This window comes from Cicer arietinum, chromosome 3 (genome assembly GCF_000331145.2).
Source record: "Cicer arietinum cultivar CDC Frontier isolate Library 1 chromosome 3, Cicar.CDCFrontier_v2.0, whole genome shotgun sequence".
Lineage (NCBI taxonomy): Eukaryota > Viridiplantae > Streptophyta > Magnoliopsida > Fabales > Fabaceae > Cicer > Cicer arietinum.
Window position 1 is genome coordinate 14,257,927 of NC_021162.2, and position 13,289 is coordinate 14,271,215.

At 36.4% G+C, this 13,289-nt stretch overlaps 1 long non-coding RNA gene across 1 annotated transcript; it reads left to right on the forward strand.

The window, feature by feature from the left end:
- The first annotated feature begins 9,754 nt into the window (after positions 1–9,754).
- LOC113784563 (uncharacterized) lies at positions 9,755–10,713 on the forward strand. The gene is made up of 4 exons (XR_012162142.1): positions 9,755–9,802; positions 10,194–10,313; positions 10,401–10,499; positions 10,596–10,713. It is a non-coding gene; the product is annotated as an uncharacterized lncRNA (long non-coding RNA).
- Positions 10,714–13,289: the final 2,576 nt, after the last annotated feature.

Here is a 13,289-nt window from a genome sequence, read left to right on the forward strand (position 1 = left end):
CTTAAAGCATTCTTCTCCAAAATTTATAACTGTGTATCGGGTTCTGCATCAAATTTCAAACACTAGCCCTCGTCTAGTCCGAAAAGACAGATTTTCGACCATTTTTGTTAGTTGGTACGAAAATCGGCCGAGAAGTCCATATGAAATCGAGGACCAGAAGACTCTTATAGCATTCTTCTCCGAAATTTATAAATGTATATCGGGTTCCGCGTCAGATTTCAAACACTAGCCATTGTCTTGTTGGAAATTACGGATTTCGGTCTATTTTTGTCGGGGTGAACGAAAATTGCCCGGAAAGTCTAGATGAAATCGAGGACCGGGTGACCCTTATAGCATTCTTCTCCTAAATAAATAACAATGTTTCTCATTTTAGGTTAGATTTCAAACACTAGCCATCGTCTAGTCTTAAAATACAGATTTTGGTCAATTTTTGTCGAGGGGTACGAAAATTGCCCGAAAAGTCCAGATGAAATCTAGGACTGGGAGACCCTTATAGCATGCTTCTCCAAAATTTATAACTGTGTTTCGGGTTCCGCGTCAGATTTCAAACACTAACAATCGTCTTTTTCAAAAATACGGATTTCAACCCATTTTAGTCGGGTAGTACGAAAATCGCCCGAAAAGTCTATATGAAATCTAGGACTGGGAGACCTTTATATCATTCTTCTAAAAAATTTATAAATGTGTTTCGGATTCCACGTAATATTTTAAACACTAGCCATAGTATTTTTTGAAAATACGGATTTCGGTCAATTTTAGTTGGATCGTATGAAAATTGCCCAAAAAGTCCAGATGATATCGAGGACAGGGAGACCCTTGTAGCATTCTTCTCCAAAATTTACATTCGTGTTTCGAGTTCCGCGTTAGATTTCAAACACTAGCCTATGTGTGGTCCGAAAATACAAATTTTAGTCCATTTTTGTCGAGTGGTACGAAAACGCCCAAAAAGTCTAGATGAAATCGAGGACCGAGAGATCATTATAGCATTCTGCTCCAAAATTTATAACTGTGTTTCATGTTTCACGCTAGATTTCAAACACTAGCTATTGTCTGGTCGGAAAATACGAATTTCTGTCCATTTTTGTCAGGTGGTACGAATATCGCCCGAAAAGACCTCATGAAATCGAGGACTAGGAGACTCTTATAGCATCCTTCTCCTAAATTTATAACTAAGTTTCGGGTTCTGCCTCAGATTTCAAATACTTGCAATTGTCTTGTTCGAAAATATGGATTTCGGACCATGATTGTCGGGTGGTACGAAAATCGCCCGAAAAGCCAAGATGAAATCGAGGATCGGGAGACCCTTATAGCATTCTTTTCAAAAATTTATAACTGTGTTTCGGGTTCCGCACCAGATTTCAAACACTAGCAATCATCTTGTTCAAAAACACGAATTTCGGTTCATTTTTTGTCGGGTGGTACGAAAATCACCCTAAAAGTCCGTGATAGCATTCTTCTCCAAAAATTTAATACTAGGTTTTAGGTTCTATGCCAGATTTCGAACACTTGCCATCGTCTTGTCCGAAAATATAGATTTCAGTCCTTTTTTGTTGAGGGGTAAGAAAATTGCCTGAAAAATGCAGATGAAATCGAGGACCAAGAGACCCTTATAGCATTCTTCTCCTAAATTTATAACTGTGTTCCGAGTTCCGTGTCGGATTTCAAACAGTATCCATTGTCTTGTTCAACAATAAGAATTTCGGTCCATTTTAGTTGAGTGGTACGAAAACCACCCAAAAATACCATATGAAATCGGGGACCGGGAGACCCTTATAGCATTCTTCTCCAAAATATATCACAGTGTATCGGATTCCGAGTAAGATTTCAAAATATAGATTTTGGTCCATTTTTTTTAGGGGTACGAAAATCGCCCTAAAAGTCCAAAGGAAATCGACGACTGAGAAAACCTTAAAGCCTTCTTCTTCTAAATTTAATACATTATTTAGGTTCCATGTCAAATTTGATACATTAGCCATCATCTGGTCCGACAATACGGATTTCAATCAATTTTAGTCTAGTGGTATGAAAATCGCCCGAAAAGTCCAAATGAAATCAAGCACCGGGAGACCCTTATAGAATTCTTCTCCTAAATTTATAAATGTGTTTCAGATTCCATATAATACCACTAGTTTTGATACAAAATTCCTGATAATATCTTCACAACGACAAATTTCAAACACTAGCCATCGTCTTGTTCGAAAATACAGATTTCTTTCCATTTTTGTCGGGTGGTATGAAAATCGCCCGAAAGGTCCATATGAAATTAAGGACTGGGAAACCCTGATATCATTCTTGTCCTAAATTTATAACAGTATTTCAGGTTCCACGTCAAATTTCAAACACTAGCCCTCTTCTAGTCCAAACATACAGATTTCGATCATTTTTTTACGGGTGTTACGAAAATCGGTCCAAAAGTCCATGTAAGACATGAGCTTCCCTGATCATGTTTTTGATTTAATTCCCAAACATACAGTACATATGAAATATTTGATTGATCTAATGATTTGAATTGAGAAACATTTCAGGCCAACAAGCAGACACCATACACTTGGACTAGAAGCTTGCAACTCAAGGAATCAACCAAAGTTGGAGGATATGCTTGAGAAAGATGCAATTATATGTTGTGTAATTAGGTGTCATAGTAGTTAGTTTATTAGACTAATCACTATAGTATCATGCTTAAGTCTTTGCCAATGAATATAAATCAATCAACCAATAAGTCAATTGATGAATCAATTGATAAATCGATTGTCTGACTCAGAACAAGTGTTTTCACTACATAAATCGATTGGGCAATCGATTAGTTTAAAGTTTTTAGTGAAACCTGAGTTCTAGGATATATCCAATCAATTGGACAATCGATTGGGCAATCAATTGATCAATTGATTTTACAAGTCTCAGAACCAACCAAGTATAAACTCAATCGATTGACAAATCGATTGGGACAAAGTTTTTAAATCAGGAATAAGTTCTGAGATGCAATAAAACGATTGAGACATCGATTGATTTAGATTTCTTAAACTCCAAGTTTGAGGCAATCGATTGCAGTTAATCATTCATCAGAACAAATTTGATTAAATCGATTGGCACATAGATTTTGTCAAAACAACTGAAGGTCTGTAACAAGCACAATCGATTGGCAAATCGATTGACGTTTATGTCTGAGACATTGTGATCAGCATAATCGATTGGAAAATCAATTGATGTAAAAGTCTGAGTCACTGTGATCAGCACAATCGATTGACGAATCGATTGAAGCTAATGTTTAGGTTACAAAAAGGATTCAGCTCAATGCCAAATCGATTATGATTGTGATTATGAAATCGACTGAGCAATCGATTGTTTTGATCTCGTTGTTGGAACAAAACATCTATAATCGATTACTCAATCGATTCTGATAAAATTATAGTATCAGTTCTGATTGATGTATTAAAGGAATCAATTAGCAAATCGATTCATGCTTATATGATCAAGATTCAAGAAAAACAAGACGTGCGCAAATCGATTAAGGCATTATTAAATTGATTGAACAATCGATTGTCCTGGTGTTTTTTCTGAATATATATAAGCTGATTCAATCACTTTTGAAAATAACTTTTAATAATTCTTTTAGAACTTCTTGTTGGATTTCAGGACTGGATGTAGGCTATCAATTGATAGCTGAACCAGGATAAATCGTGGTGCAATTGTTTCTTATCCCTACTCTTTTTGATATTACATAAATGCATATTCTTGAATGTATGAATTAATGATTTTATATCTTGTTTAACATTCTGAATTAAGCATTGTTTCTTGTCTCATATATTGATAACATTTGCAAACTGTTTCAATCATTGCTCTTGAATATATTCCGTTGTGATTCTTTGATAATTTGTTTAACAACTCTCATATCTTTAGACTAACAGAGGCCATTATTAGTAACAGTACAAATGAAATCGAGGACCAGTAAACCCTTATAGCATTCTTATGCTTAATATATAACTGTGTCTCGGGTTGCACGTCGGATTTCAAACACTAGCCATAGTTTGGTCCGAAAATACATATTTTGGTCAATTTTTGTCGAGGGGTACGAAACTCGCACAAAAATTCCAGATGAAATCGAGGACCGAGAGAACCTTATAGCATTCTTCTTCTAAATTTATAAATGTGTTTCGGGTTCCACGTAAAATTTCAATCACTAGCCATCATCTTGTTTGAAAATACGTATATCGGTCCATTTTAGTCAGGTGGCACGAAAATTGCCCGAAATGTCCAGATGAAATCGAGGACCGAGAGAACCTTATAGCATTCTTCTTCTAAATTTATAATTGTGTTTTTGGTTCCGCGTCAAATTTCAAACACTAGCCATAGTTTGGTCCGAAAATACAGATTTTCTCCATTTTTGTCGGGTGGTACGAAAATCGCCCGAAAAGTCCAGATGAAATCGAGGACCGAGAGAACCTTATAGCATTCTTCTTCTAAATTTATAATTGTGTTTTTGGTTCCGCGTCAAATTTCAAACACTAGCCCTAGTCTGGTTCAAAAATACAGATTTCGTTCCATTTTTGTCTCGTAGTACGAACCCGAAAATTCCATATGAAATCAAGGACCGAGAGACCCTTACATCATTCTTCTCTTAAATATATCATGACTTTTCGGCGAATTTCGTACCCTTCGACAAAAATGGACCAAAATCTCCATTTTCGTACCATACGATGGCTACTGTTTGAAATCTGACGCGGAACCCGAAAAAAATGTTATACATTTAGGAAAAGAATGATATAAGGTTATCTCGGACCTCGATTTCATCAGGACTTTTCGGGCGATTTTCGTACCACCCGACAAAAATGGAGAAAATCTGTATTTTCGGGCCAAACGAGGGCTAGTGTTTGATATTTGATGCGGAACCCGAAACACAGTTATAAACTATGATGAAGAATGCTATAAGGGTCTCCCGGTCCTCTATTTCATCTGGACTTTTCAGGCAATTTTCGTACCACCCGACTAAAATGGACCAAAATCCGTATTTTTGAACAAGATGATGGCTATTGTTTGAAATATGATGCGGAAACCGAAACACAATTATATATTTAGAAGAAGAATACCATAAGAGACTCTCGGTCCTCGATTTCATCTGGACTTTTCGGGCGAGTTTCATACCACTCGACAAAATTGGACCAAATTTGTATTTTTGGACTAGACGATGGCTAGTTTTTGAAATCTGATGCGGAACCCGAATAACTGTTATATATTTAGGAGAAGAATGCTATGAGGGTCTCTCGGTCGTCGATTTCATTTGGACTTTTCGGTGATTTTTGTACTACACGACAAAAATGTAACGAAATCCGTATTTTCGAGCAAGACGTGGCTAGTGTGTGAAATCAAAAGCGGAACCCAAAACAAATTTATAAATTTAGGAGATGAATGCTAAAGATTCTCTTGGTCCTCGATTTCATCTGGACATTTCTGGCGATTTTCGTACCACCTGACTAAAATGGACCGATATCCATGTTTTTGATAAAAATGATGGCTAGTGTTTTAAATCGGACGCGGAACTTGAATCACATTTACAAATTTAAAAGAAGAATGCTATAAGGGTCTCTATGTCCTCGATTTCATCTGGACTTTTTGGGCGATTTTCGTATCCCTCTACAAAAATTGATCAAAATCTGTATTTTCGGACCAGACGATGGCTAGTGTTTGAAATCTGATGTGGAACCCGAAACACTGTTATATATTTAGGAGAAGAATTTTATAAGGGTATCCCGATCCTCAAATTCATATGGACTATTCGGGCGATTTTCGTACCACCCTGACTAAAATGGATCGAAATCCGTATTTTCGAACAAGATGATGGCAAGTATTTGAAATCTAACGCGGAAACCGAAACACTATTATAAATTTAGATAAAGAATGCTTTAAGGGACTCTCGGTCCTCGATTTCATCTGAACGTTTCGGGCGAGTTTCGTACCGCTCAACAAAACAGGACCAAAATCTATATTTTCAAACCGGACGATGGCAAGTATTTGAAATATGACGCGGAACTTGAAACACTGTTATATATTTAGTAGAAGAATGTAAAAAGGGTCTTTCGGTCCTCGATTTCATCTGGACTTTTCAGGCGATTTTCATACCACTCGACAAAAATGAACTGAAATCCATATTTTCAAATAAGACGATGGATAGTGTTTAAAAACTGACAACGAACCCGAAACACAATTATAAATTTAGTAGAAGAATTCTACCTCGATTTCATCTAGACATTTCGGGCGATTTTCGCACCACCCTACTAAAATGGAACGATTTCCAAATTTTCGAACAAGAGGTTGGCTACTGTTTGAAATCTGACGCGGAAACCAAAAAACAATTATAAATTTAGAAGAAGAATGCTATAAGGGTCGCTCGGTCCTCGACTAAAATGGACAAAAATATGTATTTTTGGACTAGACGATGGCTAGTGTTTGAAATTTGACGCGATATCCGAAACACTATTATATATTTAGGAGAAAAATGCTATAAGGGTCTCTCGGTCCTCAATTTCATCTAGACTTTTCAGCGATTTTCGTAGCACACGACTAAAATGGATCGATATCCGTGTTTTGGAACAAAATGATGGCAATTGTTTGAAATCTGATGCGGAACGCGAAACAAAGTTACAAATTTAGAAGAAGAATGCTATAAGGGTATCTGGATACTCGATTTCATCTGGACTTTTCGAGCGATTTCCGTTTATCTCTACAAAGATGGACCAAAATCTGTATTTTTGGACCAGACGATGGCTAGTGTTTGAAATCTGATGCGGAACCAGAAACACTGTTATATATTTAGGAGAATACTTTTATAAAGGTCTCCCGGTCCTCGATTTCATCTGGACTATTCGGGCAATTTTCGTACCACTTGACAAAAAAGGATTGAAATCCGTATTTTCGAACAAGACAATGGACATGTTTGAAATATGACGCATAAAGCGAAACACTGTTATACATTTAGGTGAAGAATGTTGTAAGTGTCTCTCAGTCCTCGATTTCATCTGGAGTTTTCGGGAGATATTCGTACAACCCGACAAAAATGGACCGAAATATGTATTTTCGGACCAGACGAGGCACTACAAGAAAATAGCTGTATACCTACGGAAATTTACCCACGGATCTTAGTTCGTAGGTAAAATTAAAAATATCCGTGGGTAAAATTAAAAATAAATGCTACACTACTTAAACTACCAAAATTTCTTCGTATTTTATTTTACCACTGATTCTCCGTAGGTAAATGAAAAAAATAATATTAAATTGTCTACGGATTATCCGTGGGTATAGTTAAAGTGAAATTTTATTAACTATTTTCTTTTATTTTATACGAAATCAAAAACTTATTCTAACAAAACAAAAATAACTTAGACCTTTTCCTCTCTCTCTCTCTCAAAAACACAGACTTCACAAAACTCACTCTCACCAGCAAAACCCTTTCCTTGGCTCGCGCCGCCGCCGGTCAGAGCTTTCCGACCACCGATCAGAGCTCTCTGGCCGCCACTTCAAAGTCTCATGTACAGGTTCTCTCTTTCTCTCTGTAGTTGTGTCATTCACTATCTCTCTCTCTCTCTCTCTTGTTCGTTCTCTCTAGTTCACTCTTTATTTCACTCTCATTCGTGTCGTTATCTCGTTTGCTCTCTCTAATTTGTTCTATTTTCATGATTATTTGTTGTGTAAATGAATGTTTATTAATTTATTTGCAAACCCTAACTCGTTTGCTCTCTCTTATGCTTCAATTTGTTCATGCCTTAATCTATTTATGTTTTAATTTAATATTTCTCATCAATATTTTTCCTTTAGTGAGTCCAGTTTGACTATGCCATGTTCTAATTTAGGATTCTTTTTATTTATGCTTTAATTTATTTATTGCATACTTAAGTTTCTACACAAACAATTGCTATTACTCTGTTGTGTTTGGTTTGGTACTATTACTGTTATTCTTTTTATTCATGAAATATGGCAGTTCCTTTTGGTTTGTTACTATTGTTGTGTTGTGTTTGGTTTGGTACTATTGCGGTGTTTGGTACAAATGATAAGATTTTGCTTATTATCAAGGGCATAGACGAATGACAATAAAGTAGCCAGGTAAAGAGGCTTATTATCAAGGTTGAATGCACAAATATAGCAGAGGGTGCAGGTCAACAGTGTCCAAGTTCCAAATGTGCGTCCATGAACTTCACTCACTGCAACAAATGATAAACTCTTATCAGTTCCCATAATTCTGCAATGCATATTGGAATAACATTTGAAATTACACAGAAGAACGCCCAAAGAAATGCAGCAAACCAACTTTGCTAAGCCATTGTGATGTGAGGTACTATCAATGCCATATAGCAGGCTTTGGTAGTGTAGTTGAAAAGGAAAAATGCTAATTATTTATTTTACTCTATTATCGATGGTTTGATTTTGATACTGCTTTATTTTACGCTACTATCCACAATATTACCTAAAACAAAAACCCAAATCAACCAAACCATAAAAGGTGAGTGCTCCTTTTGTTTTTAATTAATTCAGTCCTCGCTTATAAGGGTATTGCATAAGCATTTGCTGCTTCCAACAAGAGATCTAAAAGGATTCAAATTCCAAATTTCCAATTTCTCTCACTACATGCATATATTGGAACACTGTACCATACAGAACTCAATCTAGTGAATTGAAACTTGAAAGCTCATAGTGATCATAGATTTCTTGATGCAATCCAAATATAATATGCATCTTTTAACCAATGCAACAGATTCAATGCCAGTTTAATGTTAGAATCGCTTCGTGGGAAGAGGATGATGTTTGTCGGCGACTCCATTAACCGGGGTCAGTATGTCTCTTTGATATGCCTTCTCCATCAACTCATTCCCCAACATGCCAAATCCATCTTGTAATGGAGCAACCATGGAGGAATTAGAAGAGAAAAGAAGAGCCCAACTATATGCACTAAATTGCTTTTATGCTAGTTCATCCTTTATATTAACAAGATGGCCTAATGACTATGTCTTATGTCGTGCAGGTAGTAGCAAAGCTTCATGCAATTCTTAGGCCATTTCTTTTGCGTAGAATGAAGTCTGATGTTGAGCTAATGTTGCCACGGAAAAAAGAGATCATTGTATATGCTAACATGACTGAGCATCAGAAGAGCTTGCAGGAACATTTAATTAATGAGACACTAGGGAAATATTTGAATGACAAACTTTCAATTGGTAAATTTTTTTCGTAATTTTTTCATTTGAAAGAAAGAGATAGTGCTATTGCAAATTACATACCGTCACCCTCAATTTCTGTGTATAAATTGTATTATGTACTACTAATTACTGATTTAATGCAGGACGCTCTGTGACAAAGCTCAATAATTTGGTTCTTCAACTTAGGAAAGTCTGTAACCATCTTGACCTCCTAGAATCGGCTTTTGATCGTTCATGTAAGTACCGTGTTATTTGATAGGTTTACTGATTTCATGACCCGTGATACTTAAACTATGCTGAAATTTGCTTTCTTGATAGATTTTTATCCTCCTGTGAATGAGATCATTGAACAATGTGGAGAATTCCATTTGCTCAACTGATTGTTGGAACGACTATTTGCCAAAGTAAGCTTTACAGTGTTGTTTTTGTGCCTGTGCTTCCTTTTTTACTGCCAAGCTGTTAGAGATAACTCATTGGCCTTTGCCTTTGCCAATTTCTATTAGGTTCTGATCTTCAGTCAGTGGACTAGAGTGTTGGATATAATGGATTATTATTTCAGTGAAAAAGGCTTCAAAGTTTGCAGGATTGATGGTTCAGTGAAACTGGAGGATAGGAAACGACAGGTATGTACCAATGCATGGATAACACCACTCTGATAAGATAATTAGTTTTCTTTTTCTTTCTGATCTGTGCTTTTGTTATTGTTTTTTGCTTTAGGTTTAAATAAGATAATTAGTTTATAATGCATAACCCTTCATGATCTTCAAAGTCATAAATCATATTGATAATTAAGAAATGGTATTTTTAATTTTAAAAATGTGTTAGAAGTAGGTCTCCTATCGTGAAAAAATACACCTAAAAGCTTAGAGTAGATTTTTGTAGTAGTTTGCAAGTTACAACTCCTGATATCTTAAACATAGGCATGAGAGATTTTGTTGTCTTCTTAATCACAACACTAATTGAAGAGGCTACATTCTTGAATGTTTTGTTTATTCTCATTCTGCCTATGAGCAGATCCAGGACTTCAATGATACAAACAGCAATTGCCGAATCTTCCTTCTTTCTACTAGGGCTGGTGGATTGGGAATTAACCTCACTGCAGCTGACACTTGCATTCTTTATGACAGTGACTGGGTACTTTTGACTTTTCCTGTTTGGCATTTATCTGTTTGCTTCACAGCATTTAACTTAAACTATGCTTACGACTTCATTGTACTACAGAATCCTCAAATGGATTTACATGCCATGGATAGATGTCATAAAATCGGTCAAACAAAGCATGTTCATGTTTACAGGCTCGCAACTGCTCAATCAGTAGAGGTACTTGGAAATTATGTATATAATAAGTACAATTGTAAACGACATATGACTGGTAGCTTATTATATTGAGATGGATATGACATGGTCTGTTTACAGGGTCGAATGTTAAAAAGAGCTTTCAGCAAGTTGAAGCTTGAGCATGTGGTGATAGAGAAAGGACAGTTTCATCAAGAGCGTACAAAGCCTGCCATTGTGGATGAGATGGAGGTTTGTATGGTAGCAGTAGCATGCTAACGATTTCTAAATTTTTCTGTTCTATCATCTTGTGTATAAATAGATTTGTTGTCAATCTGCTCCATTATTCCAATGATTTTGAAAGTGTGGTTTTGGTTGACAACTCAATATTTTTATGGCCAATTTTATTAACTGTTTTGGATTGCCTTAATACAAACCTTTTAATCGATCAATTAACTCCAAGATTTACTGGAAATATGAAGAGGACAATAAAAAATCTAGCACTAGCATAATGTCTACTGAAATTTTTAGGTGTCATAGGCTTGGCTGAAATTTTTAGGCTTGGCTCATTTAAAGATGAAGCAAAAGAGATTGTTGAGATGTCAACAGTGGAAGCCTATCGCATGGCTATGATAGGTGTGGTTAGATGGGTGAGAATGAACATGAAACCTAACAAGACTAGAGTCTTCTTCACTAGCATGTCACCTTCTCATGGAAGGCAAGTTTAGTATAATCCATCACAATTTTTTTTGGTTTTTTATAAGCTATAATTTAGTACGATAACTATGTTTCAATCAGGGCTGGGGGTTGGATAGTTCAACAGGTTTGAACTAAGGGTTAAAGGATCTTGATTCAAATTGAAAGACAAAAAACATATGTAACCAATAAAATTAATCCAATACAGGAGCATAGAATTACCCACGGACAATTCATGGATAAAATTACCCACGGACAATTCATGGATAAAATTACCCACAGACAATTCATGGATAAAATTATCAATATCAAATATAAAATAGTAGACTTTGTCACAGATGGTTCGTGGGTAATGTAACTTACGACCTTTCCGTCGCTAACTATCTACTATTTTATCTGCGGCAAATCTATGAGTAACGTTACCCACGGAGACTTAGTGGGTCATATTACCCACGGACAATCCCTAAATAAGTGTGTCCCACGGCTTGCCCGTCGGTAAATATTTTCCTACGAGCGATTTAGCTAGGAACTCGTGTCTGTGGGTAATCCGTGGGTAATTTTACGTTACCTATGGACAGTCCGTGGGTAAAGATAAAATTTGCCGTAGGTAATAACAGTTTTTCTTGTAGTGAGGGCTAGTGTTTGAAATTTGATGCGGAACACAAAACACAGTTATAAATCACCTGACTAAAATGGACTAAAATCCGTATTTTTGAACAAGACGATGGCTAGTGTTTGAAATCTTAGCAAAACCCGAAACGCAAATTTAAATTTAGGAGAAAATTGCTATAAGAGTCTTCTGGTCCTCAATTTCATCTAGGCATTTCGGGGAATTTCGTGCCACCCAACTAAAATGGACCGATATACGTATTTTCGAACAAGATAATGGCTAGTGTTTGAAATCTGACGTTGTGAAGCTTTTATCAGGACTTGTGAATCAAAACTAGTGGTATTATATGAAATCTGAAACACATTTACCAATTTAGGAGAAGAATTCTATAAGGGTCTCCCGGTCCTCGATTTCATCTGTACTTTTCGGGCGATTTTCATACCACTAGACTAAAATGGAATGAAATCCGTATTTTCACACCAGACAATGGCTAGTGTTTGAAATTTGGCATGGAACCCGAAATACAATTATAAATTCAGAAGAAGAATGCTACAAGGGTCTCTCGGTCGTCAATTTCATCTGGATATTTCAGGCGATTTTCTTAGACTTCGAAAAAAAAGGGCCGAAATCTATATTTTCAGACCAGACGAAGGCAAGTGTCTGAAATCTGGCGCGAAACCCGAAACTCAGTTATATATTTAGGAGAAGAATGCTATAAGCGTCTTCTGGGTCCTCGATTTCACCTGGTCATTTCGGGCAATTTTCGTATCACCCGACAAAAAAGGACCTTTTCGGGCGTTTTCGTACCCCTCGACAAAAATGGACCGATATATGTATTTTTTGACCAGACGATGACTAGTGTTTTAAATCTGACGCAGAACTCGAAACACCATTATATATTTTGAAGAAGAATGCTATAAGGGTCTCTCAATCATCGATTTCATCTGGACTTTTCGGGCGTTTTCGTACCCCTCGACAAAAATGGACCGATATATGTATTTTTTGACCAGACGATGACTAGTGTTTTAAATCTGACGCAGAACTCGAAACACCATTATATATTTTGAAGAAGAATGCTATAAGGGTCTCTCAATCATCGATTTCATCTGGACTTTTCGGGCGTTTTCGTACCCCTCGACAAAAATGGACCGATATATGTATTTTTTGACCAGACGATGACTAGTGTTTTAAATCTGACGCAGAACTCGAAACACCATTATATATTTTGAAGAAGAATGCTATAAGGGTCTCTCAATCATCGATTTCATCTGGACTTTTCGGGCGTTTTCGTACCCCTCGACAAAAATGGACCGATATATGTATTTTTTGACCAGACGATGACTAGTGTTTTAAATCTGACGCAGAACTCGAAACACCATTATATATTTTGAAGAAGAATGCTATAAGGGTCTCTCAATCATCGATTTCATCTGGACTTTTCGGGCGTTTTCGTACCCCTCGACAAAAATGGACCGATATATGTATTTTTTGACCAGACGATGACTAGTGTTTTAAATCTGACGCAGAAC